At 39.9% G+C, this 23,864-nt stretch overlaps 1 protein-coding gene across 1 annotated transcript in view; it reads right to left on the bottom strand.

Moving 5' to 3' along the window:
- LOC116183123 (uncharacterized) overlaps positions 1-23,864 on the bottom strand; it is a 196,296-nt gene that overhangs the window by 156,903 nt on the left and 15,529 nt on the right. The window contains exon 2 of the mRNA XM_085586534.1: positions 15,790-15,948. The gene's annotated coding sequence lies outside the window, so the exon portion shown is untranslated. The remainder of the gene's footprint in view (positions 1-15,789; positions 15,949-23,864) is intronic.

Below are 23,864 nucleotides of genomic sequence, written 5' to 3'. Positions count from 1 at the left end.
CGGGCAAGGCACAGCCCTGCTGCTGCTTCCCGCTCTACCCAAAAACACCGTTTCTATCAGCTCACATTTCCAAGGCTATTATGGCAAGGAAGAGTGCCAGAAAGTTCCTTTTTTTGAAATGAAAGCCTACTTCACATGTTTAGCTCCTCCAAACAAATGCAGCCTGGACCATGTTTTGAGAGGCCTGAAGTCGAGCTCTGTGCAAGCAAGAGAAAAACTCGGGGCCTAAATCTTCTCGAAATACATGTTGAGTGTCTGTGATTACCAATGGAAATGTGCCATAATGCTCATCAATCTAATTTTGGAAGCAAAATGTCCAAGTGGATGGCAGATTGCTGGTTGTTTTCTCCTTGCCTGCGAGTCCCTGCAGACCCTGTCTCTCCCTCCATCCCCGCGTGTCCGCAGCTGTCAGGAGCGGAGTTTCGGATCCTGGCAGGAGCCAGCCCTCCTGATCCTGATCCTGATCCATGGCACTGCTGCCCAAGGAGCTCCCGAGCAGATCTGCACCCTGCAGCACTTGGTGCTTGCTTTTCTCTCCTGCTCCCCAGCCACACCTCTGCAAAATGTCCCAAGCCATTGTTGTCTGTTTCTGTCACTGTGCCATTAACCTAATTAGCCATAGGAAACAAGAAATCAAGACAGTGTTTAGCATGCTGAATTTCCAGAATGATTTGCAGCGGCTTTTGTCTGTACACAAGAGGATGTCATAAGAAGAGAAAAGCTGAAAGTTTATCTAAATTAATCTCTTCAAATCAGAAATACGAAACAAATATAAACACTCAATAGAAAGCTTTATTAATCTCTGCATTAGCCTTGATCTTAATTCTTTGTGAGAAAAAAAGTATTAACAATGCGTTAAACATTCAATATTTAAAATTTCAGCATTATGCAAACCTGTAGTTACATAGCAGAGATATTAAAATATTAACACCTAGTAATTTTTTTCTTTTTGAGGAGCTGGCCATGACTCTTTTAGCATGTATTTGCCCGGTTTATCAAGTTTAACAATTGTAGTGTGTCTCTGGACTATAGGGCTAATGTAATTAAATCCTATTAACACATCAGGAATAAAATCCTTTAATAGGCACATGAGGCTTTGAGAGGCAGCTCATTCCTGAGCACATTTAATATCCTTAAATTAAGCAAGTGTGAATGGGAGGATGAATCTTATTAAAAAGTTAAATCTGATTATATTTGAAAATTATTGGTTTCTTAATGTAATAAATTATCCAATACAGACTAGAACAAATAATATATCCTAGCTTCACATAACTCCACTCTATAACAAGTGACAAACGAAATTAAGAATGACTGTGGGGCAAAAAGGAAGGTCTTTTTATAAAAGTCATTTTGCATAATGAAATACTTAAATCATTTTAACAAACACTGGGGGAGGGGACGGAAGATATATATGCAGATGAGGGTATTAGAACAGGACTCATTTTTTTCTCTTCAAAAAGGAAACTCAAAGAAAGTCATATTGGGTTTTTTTTCCTCTAAAAATGCCATTCTGACGAATTTGTTGTAAATTTTGAAAAGAAAAGATGAAGCTTATGTTGGTGGGAGCTGATTCCTTTTCCAGAAGGCTAATGCAAATGTAAACCATCTGCCACACATTCTGCTGATAAAGCTGTACTTCCGAACAATGGACCAGCAGCACTGGAATACTAAAACATTAATGCAACATTAGGAAAAAGTTTTGAAAGATATAATAACTTCCATAAAATAGAGGTGTTTTTAATGCCCCTTCATGCAAAGAGAAATTATTTATGATAGACAGATAGATAGATCTGTATATACACACATTTTCTTATGTAACATGTATGGGGCATAAATCAGGAATACTGAGGAAGACGTGAGGGAGTCAGTTAATGAGATCCTCTGCTAAGGTATAAATCACACTAAATCACTTATATAAACAGAAATACCTCAAAGTATTGCTACTTGAAATGAAAGTTGGAATTGCCATTAGTCCCTGAACACAATTGGGTCTCTTCCTTTCAACATGGGGGCATTTCAAACCCCTAGCAAGAAACAGCCAAGCAGTAGTTGGACAATCAGTAGTCTGAGGTCTTTACTCAGGATGGTGGACACCATCCAATCCTTAATAAATCCAGTGGAAAATCCCAGTAGACTTTTAATTTGGTTCTATGTGACACATTTCTGAATGGAAAAACTGGGTACCAGAAACCTTTACTTTCAAATCAGAGTAACCAAAACAATTTACTGTGAATTCATGCAAATAAAAATAGTTGACCTAAACAAAACACCACAAAAATATCCTTATGGAGATAAAAAATGACACAATTGATTAAATAACATGCCCCAAAATGGTTTCTTAAACTATTTCGGTTATGGTAGGCACCAATGTAAGAATTTCTAGTGAAAGAATTTATGATATTTATATCATGTAATGCACTAGCTTAAAAGTGTTGCCCTATTTCAGCACGGTGAAATACTCTCAAGTGCATTTCAAGCTTGGCATAGGGCATCACATATGTATTCACCAGAACAGATCTGAATATAAAGTAATTTGATCTTAAATTGCTAATGATTTAACCAAAAGACTTCAATATCCAGTAGTTCACTTATGCTAATTATTCAGGCATCAAGCTGGGGGTGGGAGGCCAAAACTGTATAATCACAAGTTAAAATTTCGTTAAATGCAACAGCAGTAATGCAAGAAAATAGCAGATACCTATGAGTTGAATAGACAAAATAGGTTATTCTAGAAAAAAACAAGTATATAAAATAAACAACTCTCCTCCACCACCACCACCTTTGGTAGCCAGAACTCATTTCTCTTTAAATCCGAGGCAAAAAAATCCCAAGAGTTCTGGTTGTTTCTTAGATGGATGACAGATTTTGTTCTAATTAATCTAGAGCACTGTGTATAGAAACGACTGCAAAAGCAAACATGTCTATTAACAAAAAGCAGTGATTACTGCTTGGCATTTAGCCAGTAACTCTACATAAGCAATGAATTGATGCCTGCAACTGTCTCCGTGCCATATGGGTTCTGCTGTAGCAATGAATTGGATCCAACGCAAGGTTAAGATGTGTCAAATTTAACTGGGGTTTAATTGATACTGGTAAAGAGGCTCTAAATAAAGAAACAGTGTGTGTGCTATTAGAAAAACAGGATGCATGTCAGCCTACATCCCCCAGCTTGTTGGCAACAAAACTATGCTTAGAGATCCAAAGGAGTTTCCAAACTCCTTTTTTTTGCCTTTTTCTCGCCTTTTTCTCTTTTTCTTTTCCTTTTTTCTTTTTGGATTAAAAAACAAACAAATAAACAAAAGTGACAACAAAAACTTTAGGTTAACAGGTTTACTAGCACTTAATTGGAATTGAAAGATGGAACACTAATCAGGTGAACAGTGTTAGTAGTTCCTGTTTTTTACTTGCTACAAATCTCTTCACAACAACACTAGTCATTTTGGCTGGCTGAAAAATCCAAGTTGGTATTTCCAATGAGTTATGAAGAAACATCTCCAAACTACACAAGTGGCAAGATTGCACAGCTTACTATGCAAGAGCTAAAATGGTAATGTTACCTCCAAGAAGGCTTCTCTTTTCTTGAACAGCGACAGAATACTGTGTGACCCCTAATGTGCCTCAGAAGTTACTCATTGTGTATAATGGTTATTTTTGTTCCACTGACAGCTTTGGGGCAATGAGCCTTTTATCCAAAGTGACTCAGCATCCTCAGAGCATAAAGACCCGAATTGCTCAGTGGGAGCGGATCAGCGCCCAGCCTGAGCAGCAAGGAGCTACTGAGAGTTATTCCCATCCATTTTGTGCTTGGAGTGAGTCAGCAAGTGCGGGGTGCTGCAAACACCCATGCCTGGCTGGCTCCTGCTCTGTCAAGGCCCCTGTTCCCTCCGTGCTGCCAAATCTCACCCCAAGTGGCAGGACCGTCCAAAGGAACCCCCGCACCAGTCACTTGCCAAGCCCCTTCCAGCTGGCTTCAAAAGCACTGCAGCAACCAGGCTGCATCCAACCCTCCCCTGCTGTCCAGGCTCAAACCCTGCCAGGCCTGAGCTGAGGGCAGTGGCAAATGCTGGTATTCGTAACAACAGCCCCCCTCTGCAGACCTCAGGTGAGGAAAGGGGTTAAAGTGACATAGGAAGATAAACAGAAATCACTCTTTGGTTCACAGCTTTCCATGGCAAGGAAGATGGCAACAGAACAAAACTCCTGAGTTTTTCAGTTTTCAACATTAACTAAAGTCTCTGAAAATAAGGATGACTGTCCCTTCAAAAGTCTTTCATTTTTACACAATTAGACCAAATGACAGTGCTTATAAATACCAGGTGGGAAGGAACAAAAACCACCGAGCCAAACTTTTACTAGTACCTAGTGGAAGGATGAGCAGAATCATCCACAAGCTGAAATACAAAGAATTTCACTTAATCAGGAACAAATTGGTTGGTTGGTTGGGTTGGGTTTTTTTTACAGTGGGAGTGATCAAACATATGAAGAGATTGCCCAGAGAACTTGTGGAGTCTCCATTCCTGGAGATCTTTAAAACCCAGCTGGCCACAGACTGGAGCAACCTGCTGTGGCTGCCCCTGTCCTGAGCTGGAGGTTGGACTGAATGGGCTCCAGACATCCCTCTCAAACACTATGATTTGGTGATTCTGTAAATTAGCATCACTTTAACAGTGAGCCAAATCTCACCTTTCATGATACAAATCAAAAAAAGAAAAAAAATCTGGAGAAAGCAGATAAGTAAAAATATGGAATGGAGGTATTTTTAACCTGTCTTCCACTTGTTACATTTCCAAAGATATACTACTTCCTTCTAACTGTTCCTCATGCTCCAGCGGTAGCAGCCCATAAATATCTCTAGTTTCCTTAAAACTGCTTTGATTTACTTCCTTCAAAGATAAAAAAGAAAGAAACCACCCATGCTGAGACCCTACTGCACTGATGCTGGCTGAACTACACCTATCTCCTGTATTCTAAATTTTGTTTTGAATATAGGTCACTGCTTTACCTCATTTTTGAGCAATACCTGGTATAATGATATCCATGTGGTAAGCCAGGATTTCTAGGCATATCTCTAATTAGCAATAAGAATTACTTTATTCTAAGAACAACCTTGATATATTCATTTATTCAATAATATCTTTGCTTCTTCTTCCTAGACTAGTGTGATTCAAGTTATTGTTTATGTCTAGTTTGGCATTTATACATCAAATGGTATCAAGCTTTTATTTGGTAGCCTTTAGCCTTTTTATCTCAACATTGAGTTCTTCTCATATTCTGTGATTATTTTGACAATTCTTTATCATGAGGCTTTATTGTGCAACTAATTTATTTTTTATAATAATTTTGATGCCATTTTGATACTTTTGCCAGCAGTGGAAAATGTTTTCTAGTAATTGTAATAGTTCCTTTTCACTTTGCTTTGCTGGCAATGTTCTAATCCTGTAGGTAGCTTTCTGCATTGTTTTTAACCCTGCAGGGAGTAATGACTGTGTGACATATTCAGCAAAGGAACCATTTACTGTAAAAGGACATTGTTCCATTACTTACATTAAGAAAAAAGACCAAAAAAAACAAGACAGGGAAACGGAGTAAAAACAACTGTATCTGTACAGCTAATGTTTGATATTTGTCAGAAAGACATAACAGAGTTGTTGTTCTCTGTATGCAGACAGTAAAGTCAATACTATTCTACAAATAAATATATGACAAAGGAAAAAAAAAGGTTGCTCATTGCTTATTAATGCCCAGTTATATCATGTGCTGTATATATTTCAAGCAAAATGCAAACCCTTGTCTCATGCAGCAAGAAACACAATGACAAAACAATTATTTATTACTGTATCTTTAATGTCTCACTGACTGTCTTGCCTGAAAAGTAGGAGCTTGGTTTTCTTCCTCTCTGTCCTTTCACACGATGCCTCTGTCTGAGTGACAAGATTGCCATGTTAGTTCCAATTCTCTAAAACACAGTCTTGTACACTGGAAATCAGTATGGAACACTGCACTCACATCTCCCCTAACTTTTTACAGCCTTTAAATTGCCAGTCCTCTGACTACATTTCTTCAAACAATATTGCCATCTGACTGATATCAATCAAACACATTGCCCTTTGATGTCAGAACTCACAGAGTCATCCCACTTGACTGAATTTTGATTACCTCTGTATTCAGTCAAGTAATGTGCTGTTCTTCAAAAAATAAAGAAGCATAGCCACTGTGCATTTTTAATAAAAGGACTCTTGGCTCCTGTATTAGGAAAATAATGCCAAAACAATTAACTTTGAGATTCTGAGTTTTGTTAAGCATAAGCATGTATATTTTGTTTCCTGAGTAGAAATTGATGTTTTATAGTTTAGTATGAAATGAAGGAGAAATGTTTAGGAATTAAACTTCTAATATCAGGCTTTCATCTGTTGTGGCTCACAAAATTCCCACATCTAAATAGTCCTACAGTACCAGTACAGAGGGGATGTGCACCCAACCTTTTTCTTTTTTTTTTTTTAATTTTAACCTATTCTACATTAAAGCATGAATCAAAAGCAGAAGGCTTTGCTCAACAGGGAAGGAAAAAATAACCAGCAGATATTAGATTCCCTATTGTTTAAGTCAGGTGCAAAAAAGTGCACTAACAGGCACAAAGGACAGGAGTCCAACCAGAACACTGAAAACCACTGATCATGATAACTGCAGAATTTGGTATTTTTTGTTTGATATTTATGTTTTTCCTAAGCTCTTTTCTAACCCCTGCAGTATTCTCTTTCTCTGTGCTCTACTCTTTGCTTCAATGAATGCATACCTTTCCATTCTGCTACACCCACCTCCATCCCTCCATGCTGCCAGAAGGAAGACAAGAATAGCAGATTTATGTCTGCAGGTCAGAAGAAGAAATCTCAGCAGAACTTCCTTTGTAAGCAGATATTTTTAAAGCTGTCCAAACAGAGAGAGCCATTGGTAATCTTCCAATCTGAGATTGAGCATAAGTATATAGTGATTGGCGCCTGAACAGGAAAAAGAAACCCATTCCAGGACATGAGATCAAACACAGTCTAAGCATATCAAAGATAACTGTCTGCAGAGTAAGTAGAGACCAGTGAAAGTCACTTCCTCCTTGTATGTTAAAGGTTCAGAGAAGATGGACAAGATTTATACCTTTAAAAAGGAGGCAGCCCAAGCCACCATCAAGTGGAAATAGTTCTCAAACTTGTAGATAACAGAACTGAAAAGATTACTTTCAAAAGACCCCTTCTAAGAAATAGGATCTCAGGCTGCTAAAATTCTATTTTTTTTTTTCTAGCAGAAAACATCTTTTGGTAGGAAATTAGTAATTACAAAGCAAACCCAAGCAAAAGGAATAGAAATTAAAAACAAAACAAACCAAGAAATCCCCTTCCCAGACAACAACCAAAAAACCCTCTTTATCTTCCTAAGCAACCTAAACTTCTTTTATGGTAATTTATGTAACTGAGTGGGCTGTAACTGTTCTTGATTTGGTTATTGGTACACCTGCAGTACAGTACCTACTAAGCATGCTGCTCGGATTCAGTAAACTAGCACAGTTTCTATGGTCTGTGTTTCAGACAGCTCTGTCTTTTGCTTATGTACCTCATGAAAATTCAAGTCTTTCACAATGCTTAGCTTTTGCTGCACTCTCACTCCATCACTGTTGCCAATACATAAAGTTCCTTGGCACATCAGGGCAGACAAACTGTTTCTCTGGATGGCTCATTTTTCCAGAAATGACATGTGTCACAAAGCAGCTCACACTCCTTAAACCCTACATTCATTCCAAGCCAGTCAATATATTCTCATGCCCTTGTATACAACCTTCAGTCCTTGAAAGGAAGAAGAATTAACTTTCATAAAATCAATCCTCGGTATTCCTAGCATAACTGACTGTACTGTCACACCTGAAATCTCTGCTTCTCCAAACATCCTCCTCATCCTTTAGGGGGAAGAAAGGGATAACAGCAGCTTTAGGAATTCACACCCTCAGAATAAGCACAAGTATTTATGGAGGTAGGAAAAGGCCATGCCTTTGTGGCATGGAGAGAATGATGTCCTCCTTTTGCTGGAGATACTCTCTGAACACTCCCAGTATCATTTTTCCATTTCTGGGCCAGGAAAACTGCCCCAGCCATTCTTTGCAGAGTCTGATCAAGCAATGAGACTTGCTTGAGGCTATACATAATTCTTAAGATTGTACTTTGAAGAATGATTTTAACACAAAAGGGATTTTTTTGCTCCTTTCAATCTAAATGGCTTATAGTGACACTTATTTTTATTAGTCAGCTACATTAAAAGATTAGGTCTGCCAGACATTACAGTATGTGGGTAGTGCTGATCAGAAAAAAAGAAACAAAACCAAAACTAAGATTTACAACTGTGGGTAGTTTATTACTCTGCTAGTCTTTCTTCTTAGTCTGCTTTCTCTAAGGCCATCAAGAGCTCCTTTGGAGTTGTTCTTACAACATGACTTCAACATGTAAAGTTGAGTTTACTTTGCTTCTTCCAAGTGCTGTTCTTGCAGACACACAGGCTCTCATCCCACAAGGAAACACTTCATGTTTTCAGTATCCATCACAAATGCTCCACTCACTGTCCCAGTTTTATTGCCTGGCTGAGCATGTTTAAGCAGAAACAGCAGGGAAAAATGCAGGTGTGCTGAGGTAAGAGCCTGGTGAGGAGGAGAGCAGGGCTGCCCTTGGCTGCTGGCCAGGGCTGATGTGGCACAGCCACCCCTGCTACCTGCTGGCCATCACAGCCTGCCCTGGGACATTGCTTATCCAAGCCAGGAAACCACCATGCTTGTTGCACTAGGAATTGCATTTCCATTTGGAAGCTAAAAAAATATGTAGTGCTATAGTATCCTATCTCCTGTTTCCAGAGCTCCTCACTGGCCCAAGCTTTCTCCTTTCTTCTTCCTTATTTAAATCTAGGAATGCATTTGCCATTGACTATTAAAAAAAAGAAGAAGAATATGTAGAGAACTCAAACACCAAAATCCTTCAATCTCTAACCACACGTATGGAATGCTCAACAACTAGCATAAAAGAAGTCCTGAGTGACAGTAGGAAAAGCACAAATGTGACTGAAATGGCATTTACAAAATTAAGACTTAAGTCTTTGGCACCTTCTAAAAGCATTTTTTGAAATGAAGTTGTTTTAGTGGTGCAGTAGCATGCGGAATAACTCTCCTCCAAGCCTCTGACAAAATAGTTCACTGAATGATGACTGGTAGATTTTGCATCATTCAGAAAAAATAAATAAGAATGAAATTTGAGTAGCTGAGCATAGTATATATTAGCATCAAATGGTTGTTATGTTCTGGTCAACTGTTAGAAAGCTGTTAGAAGATGGCATCTGCTTTTCAGAAGAGAACCATACTTAAATGGGACTTTTACACATAAGAGATTCATTCTTTCAGTCATGCTCGGTCACGATTTTTTCAGACATATTTCTTCTTTCTGCTTCTGATAATCAAAGCCTAAATCTGATGGATACCACTCCATCCTCTGTCAGAGTCATGGTCTACTTACAGGTAAGACACTTTCACTTTCACAATCATTGCTTGGTTTTTTACACTCCTAAAACACCAGTGTCCTACTTCCTTCTTCAGCTCAATCCCAATCTCTTAAATAATTGAGTCAAAGTTTCCACATTATGTGCAGATATAGTAATTTCTATTTGAAAGAAGGCAGGAAAATTAAACACAATATGTCATTCTAGAACAGGGGCACTACTAAGATATTAATGACAATTAGCACACAGAGAGATATGCAGGCTATGAACTGGTTTAATGGGAGAAAATCCATAAACGCCCCCAGAAGATGCTCTAGCCAGTGCAGAAAATACATAAAATCCAAAAATTTAAAAATTATCTAAATGCTGCTTATCCACACAAAGGCTGGGGATTGGTTGCAACAGCCAGTTCTCTCCTAAAGCCAACTGAGTACAGAGAAATACAGACATAATATGGAAGTTTCTTCTTGTGTTCTTTAGGGAATTAACAGAAAACATAGGGAAGAATCAAATAATATTTTCATTGGCTGGGATGTCCATTTCAGCAATTCGGAGGACAAAAGATTAACTTGAGAAGCTAGGAGGAGTTCAAACTTGCAAGGAGTTTCAAAAGTCAAGTGCAGAAGAGGTTAGCACCAGAGGAGACAATAAAAAAAGTAGTTTCGTCTATGATCCAAGGTAAAAACTTTGTTCTTTAAAAGCTTACACAATGCTGCAAAACTGCATGGTGTGCTGCCAGCAAACAGCTCCAATAATATGCTTTAGGAATGGCAGCTTTTGCTTTGGGTGCTCATTTAAAACTGGTTCTTGTCTCTTTTGTAGCATTGCTCATCATGTGTTGCTGTTCTGGAGCAATTCTTTCCTTTTTGATTTGATGTTTCTTGGATCCTGAATCCTTTAGCAACTTAACTTTTAATTGTCACACTAAAACACAACACAGCAGTACTACTTCTTGTTTTTGTCCTTAAGTATTATTTCTAAAGCCCTGTCAGATTATTTCTAAAGCCCTGTCAAAGCGATTGACCTTCCACTCTCTTGCTTTGAGTCAACAGGTAGTTACCAAGACTAGGCTGAGATCTTTCTCTTTAAATACTTTTCCATCCCTGAGTTTTATGTCCAAAGGTTGGCAACTTCCCAGAAGTCAAGAGAGCAGCACCTTTCACTGATGGTGCTACTGGCCAACACATCCAGGTACACAGAGCACAGTTACACTCTAATGCAAACAACAGGTGCTTTATTCCACTGAGGGGCTTTACAAACCGTGCAGTGTTCAATTCTTAACTGCTGTGACAAGTTACTCCCAGGAAAACTAAGCATAAAAGCTCAATTTTACCCTTCACCAGTTCAGAATCAATTGTTTTATGAACCCCATTAGGAAATATTTGTTTATGGACATGTTCCTCTGGACCAGAACCTTTGTTTGTTGGTTAGGATTTCTCTTCCACCGTGACCCACTATGCCCATCTCTGGACAGACAACAGCAAAGGCCAGGAACTGTGATTTATTTCAGTTACACAGAACAATAATTTTGAGTTGATTATTTCCATTCTGCAAGGAAAAATACCTTTTAAAACCATAATATACACAAGCAGCCAAAGTCCTGAAAAGATACACATTGGCTGTTTTAATTGGGAAATTCAGAAAAGCTTCAGCTGTATAAAGTATTTTAAGCTGAAAAAAAAAAAAAACAAACCATTGAATAGCTGCATTTATAACAGTTCTGAACTGCCTTCACAGTGGAAGTAGCTCTGTTCATGAAAACAATCATGGACAAGTTCAAAACAGGCACTTGCTGATATGCTGCCCTGAAGGTAGGCAATATTTGGGGCCATTTTCAGAAATTGACATCCTACTGAAGGCTTGGATAATCTGTGCTTTTGCCATTTGGTTTTCAAATGCAGAATACAAGCTCAGCAGCCCTTACAAAATATTGCAACTGTGGAGTGATGAGGGCATATGCTGATAGAAAGACTTACTTTTGGTTCCAGCTGTGCAACGTCCTCACATCTCAAACTTACAACAGAGGTGACTCTCCCATTTCATTCATTACTACTGCTTTAATTCTTTCTAGATATTTTGCTAGGAATATGCATTTTCAAACAAAGCTCACTCCAAGCTGTGCCTTTGGCAGCATATGGATCACCGCAGCAGTTCTTGGAAGCCTTCATTCCTTACAGAACGCTCAGTCTACTCCAAAGCTCCTACACAGATATGTGAGAGCTTGCAGGGCAGGAGGATGCATGGCACTGCCCACTGCTGGCACTGCCCACTGCTGTGCACAGAGTATCCCCACTGCTGCACAGAGTATCCCCACTGCTGTGCACACAGAGTATCCCCACTGCTGTGCACACAGAGTATCCCCACTGCTGTGCACACAGAGTATCCCCACTGCTGCACACAGAGTATCCCCACTGCTGTGCACTGAGAGTATCCCCACTGCTGCACACAGAGTATCCCCACTGCTGTGCACACAGAGTATCCCCACTGCTGCACAGAGTATCCCCACTGCTGCACAGAGTATCCCCACTGCTGCACACAGAGTATCCCCACTGCTGTGCACAGAGTATCCCCACTTGTGCATGCACCTGCAGTCACATGCTACAATAGCCCATGGTCCTCTCTATTTAAAATTTTACTGCCTTCTCATATCAGCTCCAAGAGCCAGTAGAATTATAGAGATATCCACAAAGGGGAACAAGAGATGGTTGCAGATCCTCCTGCCCTACCCTACTGTCACTTACAGCCCTTACATCCCTTCTTGATGGCTGGCTGCTTCCTTCACCACCACCATGCTTTTACCACTAGACAGAAACAATGAGGCAAGAGGAAGAGGCCTGCAATCATGAAGAAACCGAGTGATAGCCAAGCTAATAACATGAAATAAAACACATTGTGCTTCCCTGCTCCTGTGAGAGAAAATGATGAAGCACAAACCCAGCTCTCATCATTCAGGAGTCTGGCTTAAGGGAAAAAAAAAAAGAAACACCACATGATGGCTGAAGAAAAGGATTTTGGATTATGCCACAAAAATAGCTCCATTTTCTTTATTTCATAACTGACCAGTTTTAGGTCTTTCTTCATACCCACACCTGTGAAGCTGTCAGGCTTGGTAAAAGTGAAGGGGTCCTACATTATTTAACAATAAATCACACTCTCAGCAAGCTGTAACAGCCATCCTGTTTCAGAAAGCATGTGTGTGTTGTTTTGCCTGTGGATTATTCCCTCCAATAACTCACAAAGAAACTCTCTGTTGCATTGTCTATATTCCAAGAAAAACCCTGATGACTGTAGTGAGGGAAGACAGTTGCCTTCTCCTGTTTACTTATTAACTGTAAGACTGCTCAAAAGAGTGACAATTTTATTGTGTTTAGTCTTTTCCCCAAAAGTTAAATTGTTAGAAATGTAATCAAATAAAATGTCTTTGCAGTCCATTTCATAATCTTTCAGCTAAGATTTTACTTTTTAGTAGACTTTTACCTTTTTTTTCTAAAACAGTAAGTATTTATGACCTGTCACAAGATAAAAAAATAGAAGAGTTGAAAAGCTCTGACTCACCAATTTATTGCTCCTCATCATCACCTCTGACCATGGCTGGATCATTTAAACTTTTATTTCATTTATTCTTTGAGCAGTCTGACTTCTTGAGGAAACATGAGAGCAAGCAAAACCAGGCTGAGAAGCATCCTAAATACATACATTATATTCAATTTGCCTTTTAAAAAATTTCCTATTTCTACTATCTCTGACTTAGCATACAGAGACTGCATATTCTTTGCTATTTTATAAAAGAGCTCTTTGAAAATAAGCAAAGGCATAAGTCAATTTTTGAGATGCAGAAGTATTATTAGTACCTAAAATTTTTGTTTCCCACTGTAAGGCCACATTTCTTTGCAGCAGTTTCATTTTTATCAGGGTTTCATCAGAGTACAATGATAAACAACTGTTGCATACCCCCAGGCTCACAAGCAGTTGAGTAAAAATCTGCAATTTCAGGAATGTACAATTGCTAGATTTTTAATAAATACACTGTGTCATGCAGCTATATATAGCAGACATATATAACATATTAGTATTAGAGGCACATTCATAGTATATAACTTCTGGAAGTTATATAATAATGCATTTATACCCTAATTTATATGAGCTTAATCATAAATAGAGACAAATTAAGAAGTGCATAATTTTCAGCTCAGAGACCAATACCTACTGTTCTGCACAGGGATTAATATTTTTCTTAAAAAACACTGTGTAATTTGGAAGGATGTAACCTCTTTTCTCATGTTTGCATTTCTCTAGCAAAAGGAAGTGATTAATGCTCAAGATATTTTCCACAATGAAAGAATCTGCTTCCCTTCATACCTTTTGATTTACTCTCTCCTGTTTTTGTATTTTGATAAAGGACATTGCATCCATCCATCGGGACTGCTCTGAATCTTTGTAACTATCCCAGTTCCTGAAGTCCTCAGGCTTTATGCAAACCATTATTACTTTTATTCAACTATATTACCAATTGCTCCATACACAAAGCAGCTCCTTGCAGCCACACTACTCTTTTATTTAGCCTCAATATTTATTTAGCCTCTTATAAGAAGAAATACAATCAAGAAAAGGTACCAGAATTCATCATGCAAAGAGATATTCATTGCATAATTTTATGGCAGCAGCATTATTTCCTACCAGTTGCCAATATATTGGATCACAAGTTGCTTTCTCTCAAAATCAGTACAGCTGACTTTTTTCTCAGAAGGTTTTCCAGCACACCCAAGAAGAAGAGAGTCCCTGCCAGTGCTGCTCAGCAGAATGCTGTGCCAGGGAGGGCTGCAAGGGGCAGCAGTGGAGGCACAGTCCTGCTCCCACCCATCACCACCCAGCCAGGTGCACCTCAGTGAGGCACAAACACCCACCCAGCAGGGATCCCCTCCAGCCTGACTACAAGACCATGCCTTCCTAAAAACACAAAGTGCTCCCTTCCCTGTCCTGGAGGCTCACTGTGTGGGAACCAAAATCCTAAACCTCCACGGTGCCCCTGGTCTTCAGGCCTTTCTCCCTTGCTGTCCCTCAGGCCATGGCAGCACGCAGCAGAGTTGGGCTGTGGCTCCCTGCCCTCCACACCCCGCTGCAGCAGAAGAGCCACATGGAAGGAAGCTTCTGCCTGCAAAACAGAAACCCCAGCCAGACCTTACAAGCCACATTTAACAAGAATGCTATCACCTGTTTGGCTATGACATCTGCCTAAATATAATTTAAATATCAGAAAATACCCAGTTTTAATGCTAATTTGAATATTTTTGCTAACACTTGTTGAAAGATGACAACTTGCCAGGAGCACAAATGCTTCAGGAGAAACTGCATCCCAGGCTGACTAACAGCATTTATTCCCTGCAGTTTATAGCTCAAAATGGGATAAATCTTTCAACTCACAGCACACAGGAGCCACAGAAGAAAGAAATGTTTGTTTTAGAAATAAGATTACAACATATACAGCAGTTCATAAATATTTGCATGTTATAAGTCTTTCTGCAAATGAATTGGTAAGTCAATCCACATAGGAATGAGATTCTTCCCCTACAAAGGGAATAAGGCACAGAATTTTAACTGCCTGTGAGGTCTGGCCACTTTCTCCCTCTCAGAGCCTTTCCTCATTTCGTGCAAGTGAAAAGTTACTAGCTTTTCTTTTGCACATCTTCTTACTTGGAACTGTGTGGAAAAGGCAGCCATTCCCAAAAAGCAACAGAAATGGCAGAAATAAAGCAATAGTCAATTCCAAAACAGAGCTGATGATTCAGTCACCTTCCTGCAGTTCCTTCCCTCTATTGCACAGAGTGTAAATACTTGGCTGCCACAAAGTCAACATGCTCCAGCTACAGGGTCTAAAGAGCACAAGCAGACTTACAAATACTTTTTACAGTGGTATTAAAGAAATCCCTAGCAATACTGGGGAAAGCAAAAGGCTAACTAGCTCTCAACAGGGATGCAGAATAATGCACACCCTCAAGGGTGCTTCTCCTGAAGTCCAGGTATCCGAAATGCCAGTGTCACATTCTCTCCATCCTGCCTGACCTAAGGATATGTGGAGGCCGGAGATCCCTCTCCAGGCTGATGAATAGCAAATCAAGAGTACATGGAATTGTACTGAGTCACTTCTCTCTCCTTCCTCAAACACCTCAAACACCATAGAAAGAAAGGGAGGGAACACAAAAGGTTGCAAAAAAAAACAATCCAAGTTACAAACCAATGATCACATGGCAGCCAAAAAGCAATGTGGTCACTTACCAGTGTACAAAGCAGACAGAATTACGTGGAGACAAAAAAACACCTAAGGCAGCAGGTCACAGCCAAGACAGCACAATACAGCCTTCAGCTGTGCCTTGCGGGCTTCCTACTCTGCAAGGATGTTGCTCTCCCAGGCCTCCAGCATAAGGGTTGCCTCTCCTAAGAGAAAGAGAACATGACAAGTGCAGGACTTCACTTAGGAATAAACACTCTTAAGCCCTTCTTTCCCCCACTCCTCTCCAGACACTCCCCTCATCCAGATACAGCTGTGCTCACTGGGCACTTTTGCTCTTTCTCCACATTGGGTTGGACTCTTGAACAGGCAAGAAAGCGTAAGGGAGAGGTGGCTGCTGCAAACACATCAGCAGGTGTGTCCTCCTGCTCTGCCCGAGGGAACGTGCTGCCTTTGAGACAAGCTTGCTCAGTGAGTAAACCAGGCTGAGGAGAGAGAAGATGAGCATACCTAAAATTGAAGGAAAATAAACACACTACCAAACATAACAAAGAATCTATCCATGTCTACCTGCCACAGGAACAGTCTTACACCACTGAAACAACATGGGCACATGAGGAGGTGCAAATATGCTTAACTCAGGCAACCAGAAGTGTGTTGCAAACCACACTGAGCCACATGCACATGCTTAATCTGATGGCAGTAGTGGTTCCCTTCTCCATTTTGGACATTAATTCTTTTCTTTCCTTATCCCGTGCACCTGGCAAGCTATGTGAGATATCTCCCAAATTCCAGCAAATACACCAATTTCTGACCATTTGAATGAGACTGTTGCTAAGCAACACCTTTTTCCTTTCTCTTTTGGTTTGTTTTTTTTAGGGTTGGTTTGGGAGGTTTTTTTGTTTTGGTTTGCTTTTTTCTGCTCAATTGAATTTACAAGAAAAACAACATAAGATTAACAATCTCAATTTATTTATGAAAACAGCGCCTCAAAAAGCAGCTCACTTTTGTGGAGACTGTGTTTCCTATATTCTTCAAACAAATTCTTTAGATGAAAAACAATTTTCTTAATAATATGATGTCACTGATTCTTACCTACAGGCCATTTTATATTTTGGGGGGCTCCAGTGCTAACCAGCTTCCTTACATCCATTTTTTTTTACTTCCCACTCATACATCTGCTCCTCTGTGTGAAAGATGGAGGACCCTTTTCCCTAACTGAGTTATGGTAAATACATGAGAAAAAAAAATCCACATAAGAGATGACCCAAAGCATGCAATACTAGTGGGAGATTTTCTTTTCATTTCAACAGATTTTGGATCTGAAAGGAGTCAGACCATTTATAAATTTCCTTGCAAACACTGCACATAAAATCATGAAGCTGTTTCTGTAAGCGGCTCATTAATTTAAAAGGGTGGCTGATCCCTGAAGGGAAGACCCACTTCAACAGGAAGGTTCTGATGTCACGCCGGGATTTCATTAGTGTACCGGCTAGAAAAAATGCTGAAATAAAATGTAAATAACTAACTAATTATGCATGCAGTACAAAATGGAGCGCCTCCAAAGTAATTAGAAATGTCCATACATGGCAGTCGGAACTGCAAGCTGAGCACAGAGGGTTCGTGCTCTCCAGCTATGACAGCAGAGCCATCACGGAGAGTTTCTAGGCTGCGGTGGGGCAAAAAGAGCTGGCATTTCCTGAGTGTGCAGCCTGTGACTACATTTAAATTAACAAAATTATGGGGGATTGAACCACTGCCAAACCAAGACATTCTGGGTTCCTTGTCTGTCAGAGACTCATGTTAAGGAAGGCTGAAATCTTACACTAGCAGAGAGATAGAAATGGATTGTTTTTAACAGAGCTGAACCTCAGTAAAGACAAATATAGTTCTGTGTATTGTGGGTGAAAATGGTGGGAGCGACAAGAGAGGATGAACATAGTGACTAGTCAGGAACTAGGATGTTTCCCCTTCCCTTCACCAATTAAAATTTTCTTTTATTTTCATGTCATTATTCTACCTGTAAAACCAAAGGATTCAATGTAAATGCTTCTATTTTTTTTTTATATAACTCCTTGTTAGATCTTTTTAATCCTTGGCACAAAGAGATGTAATTTTGAAATTATTTTTCTTCTAATGAAAGTACCGCCTTTGCTAGGAGATGTAGGAAACTTTCTTTGTAGAGAATACAATTATGCAGAATGACACAAATTTTGCTGTCATTTGTAATTCTAAAACTCCTGTGGAGCTATTGAAGCTACATGGGCATTTCAGAGAAGAATCTATTTTAACTCTTAGACACTCTCTGCTTTTTTACAGCAAGAGCTGTCACTTCCCACTCAATTCTTCTGCCAAGACATCACTTCTCCACTCTGCAATCTGAACTGAGCCCTGTTCTGTCACAGTGATATGATGCTCACTACCTGGGCCAGAGGTTTCATTCTGTAAGTCACACCTGTAGAAGCATTATTAGTAGCCAGAAGAAGCACCATGCAAGGCTACTCAGCATGTGGGGTTTTCCCTTCTAAAGCCTCCCCTCCATTTGAATTTAGAAAGTGGTAAACTAAGGAAGAGTCTTTCATGTCTCTTGTTCTTGGTTGGGTGTTGTGGGTGCTAATGCTTGTCCCTTCTTTTTGGTTTTTTGTCATACCATAATAAAACACTCATCAGTTTTAAGGTTCTTTATGGTTCACACTACTGCCACCCAAGCCACTACATTTCCTCCTATAGATCAGCTTTCTGTGCTTCTTGCAAAAGTCTGTCTTGTCATTGCCTTTGTCACGTCTATTCATAACATCTACTCCTCCAAAAATGCTTCTATCTAGGAAAGCCAGATTCCTCCTCCTATCTTCAGAGATATTTAAAGTATTACATGTTACAAGAGGCTTTCCATCTCAACTAGCAACAATTTTCCATACGTTTGTGTAATTCCTTATATGCCACAGGTCTCTCATGTTTAACCCATACTGGATTAGAAAGCCTTGACCCCCATCTCCCCAAGGATGCCCTGTGTTTTACCTCTTTTGCACCTTTTGGTGAAAGCAGAGCTTGGCCACCTCCCAAACCTAAGTCCTGTTCTGAAATGGCATCAGGTCTAGTTACTAGGAACTCCAGCAAAATGAGAGCCATCATCATCACACTTGGCACAGTAACCTACATTTGGGAACAGATCAAGTGCAAACTGCTATCATTGCCTAGTTTCAGTGTCTTGCTCAAGTTAGGTTTCTGATGTGTGCTTCTGGAGCAAGCACTGCTGTTCCCCTGCTCTCAGCTCAGGTCAGCAAAGGCTGCTTTATTAATAACTGAATTTAAAGCCAAATAAATTTAAGGCAAGTAAACATTCCTTTCCAAACAAAGAAAGAGCTGATTATCTGATATCTTACTGGTGCCTTCTGGTAAGATCCCAGGATGACCATGGGCTCAATTGTGATTTCTGTGCAGTATTTTTTTTTTAAAGCATGGTGTTTGTTTACCTGGGATGTTTGGGGTTTCTAAGCCAGGGCTGATGTTCCTAGGTGTTAAGGAAAGGAGCCTGCCCATTGGGAAGAGCAGTGTGGAGCCAGGCAGGGATGGAGCTGCACCCCAGGCTGCCCATGCAGCAGGCACAGAGCCCACGGTGCAGGGCCAAGGAGGGCTGGGCTCACGCAGAGCCCCAGCCTCACCCTACAGGATGGCACATCCACAGCGTGGGGAGTTGCCATGGGAACCTTATTTTCCCAGGCAAAGCACACAGATGCATGCAACCCAGCAGCTTCCTCGCTGTAAATTACTGATTTCTCAAGAGCTCGGTAACTTATGGAGGTGCTCCTTCAGAGGTTGCTTGAAGAGTTAGGAAATAAACTCTTTCTGGGACACTGTAATGACACCTGTGCCACAGAAGGCAGGTGCTGGCCAGAGAGAGAAGGGCAGGGGGATGGGGGTGCTGGGGGGGCAAAGGCCACTTGCCACCCCTGCCTTTAGAGCTGCCACACAGCCATGGAAATATGGGGAAGCAGTTAAAGGAAGGAAGTCCTATGTAGAAAAATGTGTCATGGAAATAAAATTTCATCTTAAATACATTGTGAATATTGTGAATAGATTGATCAATTATAGCTGACTTAAATGAAATCACTATTTTAAGTTCCTAAAACCCACAGGAGTTTTTATAATAGCCTACAATTTTAAAACCACCTGCAAGTTTAAAAACATACCTAGGCTGAAGCTTAGAATTCAGAATGGGGCATCATGAGTTTATTTTGGTATGATTATTAAATAAAGTTTTGGAAGTGAAAAATAAACAGTTAAATAATGCAGGTGCATGCTGCATACCCTTTCCGAATGACCAACAAAAAAGGTTAGAAATCCCTTACACATACAACTTAGTTACCAAAATAGACTGAAATAAATAAATAAACCAAGATCTGTACATTCACAGTCAATTATTTCTCTGCCTTTATAAACTCTTCAAAAATAAACATACTTTTTTTTTTTTTTAACTAGAAATAGTCTATTATATAGAACTCACAGGGTGAACACTGGATTCTGAAAAGACAATGGATCCAAAGGGCAAGACACTCAAATTTCTCTGGGAAACATTTGCCATGTGAGCAGAGCATTTACAGCTCTATGTGCAGTCTTTGGTATTTTCTTTTTTTCCTTTCTTTTTTTAGAAGATAAAGAAGGGGGGGAGGGGAGAGTGCTGCTTCTGGTTTACAGGCTACAAGATGAGATTTGCAACATGCCATATTTTGTGTGGTCTAGCAAGCTACTACTGGTTCAGGGAGCAGAGTATTTGCAACTGTTTTCCTGGATAATAACACCCCGTGCAAGTGTTTTCTAACCGAATCATAGAGAAGGTTTGTAATCCAAATGTATAAATACTCAAATAACTTTGTGTTAAAGCAGGTAAAAAATGCCAGAGGCAAAACAAACAACCAGAAATCATGTTTGAGGAAGAAAACCAACCAAACAAAAAAAAAGAAACAAGGAGAGTGATGGAAGGTACTATTGCTATTTTTCTCATGCAGCGAGGTGTTTTGTGAGAAAATTTACAACTCTGCAAGATAAAGCTAAATTATAACCATATTTTAGCCATTCAAATCATTAACAAGTCAATTTAAACTATCTCCTACAGAGGACTTGATCTAGGGGTAGAATACACAAGAAAGAAGAAGGAGCTACACTGCTTGCTGTATTCTGGAAGTATTACCTAAATTATATTCAAGCCATCAGATAATTATGAACTTTCTTTTCCTGTATATTTATATGGAATATTTATTGAATTGCACAGTGTGCTTTTACAATAAAGTGCTTTTTACATTGGTTTCTTTGTTCATCCAAAATAAAACTGACAGTTATCCTTTTATAACCTATTCTGAGAACATTTTCTCTTCTTTGAAACTGATTGATGCACTACTTTAAATGTTCCTGCAAATATCGTTTCAATTCAAGTTTCTGCATAATGTAATAAGAAGATAAAAGAATTCTATACTTCAACAAGAGACATTACAAAGCAACTAAAGACATTATCAAGGGCATTAACAAGCTCCTAATAGCAATAAAACCTTTTAACTGTCTGATGTAGAACATGCTCCCACCAAACCACCACGTATTATGGTAATTGGCTCCAATTTCTGAATCTTTCATTGTAAAGTTACAAAGAGTTAGGTAGAACTGAAAAATGAACCTGGAATTCACAGTTCAGTTGCTTATCTTCTTTTTGTTATTGTTATGATGGTGTTTTCTGTACAATACACAGAATCAGCATGAGTTCCAGCTGCAGCAGCATCATTTTATATTCTGCTCTAAGGTTCCTGAGTCTCCTCTTACTCTTGTTTCTCAGTATTTAAAGGTATTTGGTTTTAGTCCTTCCAACAGCTTATCATGTAAAGACTATTATAATGTGTGAATTAGTCATATTTTGGCAACCTCATTTACTCGTTCACTACAACACTGAAACTTCAGAAAATAAAATAGAACTTAACATCCATGTTCTAATTTACCTTAGGAAATAACCTGGGGTAAGTTGCTAACTTTTCTTTTTTGGATTCTCCTCTCAAAAACACAGAAGTTCAGGCTTCATCCAGGGTCCCATGAAAATAAATATAAAATTCAGTACACAATAAAAATGAAACCAGAACCTGCAGCAGAAAAGTGGAGAAGAGACATGAGGCTGTCTGGTGTGTAAAGCCACATGTCCTGCTGACATGTCTATGGCACCACACCATTCCTCACAGGCTGGCAACCTGTTCACTGGAGAAGGAATCATGGTCCAAAAAAGAACTTGCCATTTCATATCACTGGAACTATCCTGGCTTAAAGGACAAGGCATCAAAAAATAGTATAATGCAAAAGAAAGGCCAAGGAGAAAAAATAAAATCAACCAACCAACAAAATCTAAAATGTTTCTAGCCCAAAGCTTGGTGTTCAGATACCACAAAACCTGCCAGGCTCCATTAAAATGACGGGCTTTGGGGGCAGATGTGCAAGGTTTAAAGAAGAAACACACACTGGAAACACCAAACAGGATAACTGGACTACACAAACCTCTCTCTCAGAAGAAGAAGGAACTACCTCATTTCTAAAATTCTGGCTGATGGCCGGAAAGACAATTGCTGGGACTTCGCTGAGATCATAAAAGCACAGCATGCAATTTCTACCTAGTCTGGAAAAGCAGTTCTACTATTTCCTGTAACACTTAACAGCACAATCCTTTAATTACAGTGTAAATTAAAGCAATCTTTTATTATTTCCATTATCAAAGGCTGCTTTAATTAGACTCACTTGAAGGTTTATTAAGGTTTTTGACAACAGAGCACACAACTATTACAGTTACAAACATGCTTTCAGCATGATTACTGACAAACTCCTGAAACCAACTCAAAAGTAAAACAAAACTAGGATGAACAAACTTCTTTTCTCCCAAAACTCTATGACTGTGGTCCTTCTACTGCAGCTGTTGTAAAAGCTTGGGAGATAAAAAAAAAAAAAAAAAAAAAAAAATTAAACCAAAACCAAAAAAACCCACACCAAGGAAAAAAACTCACAAAAAACAACACTTGAGGAGCAACAGACCAAGGACACCAATTATGAAGGTGAAGCATTTTATCAAAGCATTTTAATTACCTTTACTTCACTTTCAGAAAACACAAAATGGACTTTTTGCTTGACACCAGATTTTCTCCATAAATTGCAATGAAATCTGTAAAGCCTTGCCTTTGCTTATTTCAATATATTGTATCTCTGGTGTAAACTCATTAACTATTACAAGTGAGATATCAGCCTTGAGAAAACAATAAATGCATTACTCAATGCCTTATTACCTTACATACTTCTGCACTGAAGGAAAACCTAATGTGGTGGTCTCCATCCCAGATCAACCTTTTGAACGGTAGCATTGCTAGAAACATTTTTAGGGCGTTTTAGATTAATTCCAATGTTAAAACAATGCATTTTCAAATCATTATTTTACAGAAACCAAGCAGAAAGAAGCCAACCACTCCAGAGCACGGGAAGAGGAATAAGCAGGCAGTACGACACTGCGTTTGGCATATAGCCAAGGTAAAAATCGCGCTGACACCGCCTCATGGAAGGGAGACGCGTGAGTTATCCCTGCGAGCGCGTTCCTCTCTGATCATTGCCGGGGCTGAGCGGCGCTCGGCCCTTCACAGCGCACCGGCGGGCGAGTTTAAATCACCGCGCTCATGCCTCGGGGTGGGGGGAGAGGGTGGAAGGGGCGGGGGGAATTAAAAAAAAAAAATAAAAATAAAAGCAATAATATTTTTTAAATAATAATAATTTTTTTAAATAATTATAATTTTTAAACATAAAAAATAATGAAATTTATGTAGGGCATGTGGGGCTGGCGGGGGGGCCGGCAGGGGCTAGGTGCGGAGCGGGGGAGCGCAGCTGGGGGAGCAGAGCTGGGGGAGCGGAGCGGGGGGCGCGGAGCTGGGGGAGCAGAGCGGGGGGCGCTCGGAGCTGGGGGAGCAGAGCGGGGGGCGCTCGGAGCGGAGCAGAGCGGGGGGCGCTCGGAGCAGAGCGGAGCGGGGGGCGCTCGGAGCTGGGGGCGCAGAGCTGGGGGAGCAGAGCGGGGGGCGCTCGGAGCAGAGCGGAGCGGGGGGAGCGGAGCGGGGGGCGCTCG

Source organism: Lonchura striata, chromosome 8 (genome assembly GCF_050655825.1).
Source record: "Lonchura striata isolate lonStrDom1 chromosome 8, ASM5065582v1, whole genome shotgun sequence".
NCBI classification, from domain to species: Eukaryota; Metazoa; Chordata; class Aves; order Passeriformes; family Estrildidae; genus Lonchura; species Lonchura striata.
The sequence above is the reverse complement of the archived record's forward strand: the minus strand, read 5'-3'. Positions and strand labels throughout refer to the sequence as shown.